Source organism: Triticum aestivum, chromosome 3A, assembly GCF_018294505.1.
Source record: "Triticum aestivum cultivar Chinese Spring chromosome 3A, IWGSC CS RefSeq v2.1, whole genome shotgun sequence".
Classification (NCBI taxonomy): domain Eukaryota; kingdom Viridiplantae; phylum Streptophyta; class Magnoliopsida; order Poales; family Poaceae; genus Triticum; species Triticum aestivum.
The window spans coordinates 365,692,995-365,695,333 of NC_057800.1; positions in this window are offsets into that span (position 1 = coordinate 365,692,995).

The window sequence follows — 2,339 nt, forward strand, 5'->3', positions numbered from 1 at the left end:
GATGGTTCGTTGCACGGATACGGTTCTTCGTTAGGGTAATCACGGTACTCCTCGGGAACAGATCCTGTCGCAAAGGATAACGATACACAGGCATCACCAAACAATGTGCAACAATATGATGCATGCATGAAACATGGCAATATGAGTGTGTTGGGCTAATGCAACTAAAGCCAGAAGTGTTTGAGCAAATTTGAATCAAAGATTCAAATTCCAAATTCAATTATGGCCTTTTAAAGTGCTTTTCCTTGTTCTGATTAAAACATCAATTTAACTTGTTTGCTCATGCATGAAAATAGTACAGATGGATAGATTGGATTTTTCTGATCATTTTTCATATATAATTTGTCCAATTTGGAGTTACAGAATAAAAGTTATGAATTATTGAAGTTTAACTAATATTCTGGAATTTCCTGATTTAATTTAAATCCAGAAATTCAATTACTGCGTCAGCCTGACATCACAGTGACATCAGCAGGTCAACAGGGCTGGCTCGGGTCAAACCTGACGTGTGGGGTCCACACGTCAGTGTCACAGGGGCTAATCCCGCGTTGACCCCAGGCTGGTTAGCTTTGACTAAGCCCTGGGGCCCACTTGTCAGCGTCAGTAGGTGGTGGATTAGTGGTTAATCAACTAGGCCACGTCAGCTCGCCGGAGTTCTGGCCGGCGGCGACCAACAGTGCGGCGGCGATAGTGGTTTTGGTCGTTTCTGCCACCAAATGGAACGTGGCGACCACCGGAGTGAAGCTGAGGACGACCCGCGGCTCTTGGCGGAGTCCGTTGGGGTCGGGGTGGCCGAAATCGACGGCGGTGAGCTCGGCTGCGGCCGCCGGGGTTCGGTCGTGCACGGGAGTGGTGCTGGAGCTCGAAGTCGAGCAAAGTGAGGCGCTAGGGATGCTCTACTGGGTTCTGTGAACGCGTTGGACTCGCCGGGGTGACCAAATGGTTACCGGAGCTGCGTCGACGGCGAGCTCGACGACGGCGGAGGTTCGGCCGTGGTGGGGATAGGGCCTAGGGGTCGGGAGAGAGCAGGGAAGAAGGGGGAAACGCTCCGGGGGCTCACCGCGGTTGCAGTGGCGTCGAAGCGGGCTCGGGGACGCGTCGGAGACGGCGAATTTGACGGCGACGATGATCGGAGCCCGAAGAGGGGAACGGCGACGTGGCAGCGATGCAGGGCTTCCGGGGACTCGTGGAGCGGTGGGGAGGAAGAGGGAGTTGTGGCGGAGCTTCTGAGCTACTCGGGGAAGCGAGGGGTGGTCGGAGTCAGTGGCTATGGCGAACGGCGGCGACGGTGTGCTTCGGCCGAGAGCGAGAGAGAGCGAGGGAGAAACGGGGGAGAGTGAGCGAGAGCAGGGGGGATCGGGACGGGCTGCGGACGTCGTCCACGCGGCCAGGAGGGCGTCGGCAAGCAGGAGGTGGCCGCGCGGCCGCGCGCGCGCGAGCACGCAGCAGCTTCGGGGCGTGGGGAGGAAGACGACGGGGAGCTACAGTGTTGGGCTGGGTCGGCTGCTAGCTGGGCCGGCCAGCTGGCTGGGCCGCACAGGTAAGTCTTTCCCCTTTCTTTTCTGTTTTCTGTTTTTATTTAATATATCTGCAACTTTGTTGAATTAAATAAAATACCTAGGCAACTCCAAAAATCACCAAACTACTCCTGGTCCATAGTTGGATTATTTCCAACATGAAACATTTTAGTTTGGAGATATTTGAGCATTTAAATATTTTATATTATTTTAAATGCCCAAATTCAAATATCTATGATTTAATTCAAAGACCCTAGGATGGCCTAGAAAAATGTGCACCACTTTTGTCAGAGGTTCTGAACCAAGGCTAAAATGGTGGACATTTTAGAAGGGCATTTCAGGTTCATTGAAAAATTATTTTAGTAACCCTAGTTGGTTTCAGAGGGGACTGGGGGTTCTGTCATCCCCATTTCAAGTTTCTGATGAAAGAGTAAACATGATGCAACACTCTAATGCATGGCTAGCTAGGGTGTGACAACTCACCCCCACTCAAAAGAATCTCGTCCCAAGATTTGGGTTCCTCCGAGAAGAAGGCGGGATATTCGAGTCGAAGACGATCCTCCCTTTCCCAAGTTGCTTCATCTTCAGAATGGTGCGACCATTGAACCTTGAGAAACTTGATATTATGACGTCGCGTGGTACGTTCGGCTTGATCGAGGATACGAATGGGGTACTCTCGATATGTAAGATTATCTTGGAGATCAAGCGTTTCGTGGTCCACTTCACGGATAGGATCCGAGAAGCAACGCCTGAGTTGAGAAACGTGGAAGACATCGTGAACTCTGGAGAGGTGCGGAGGTAGTTCCAACTGGTAGGCAACTT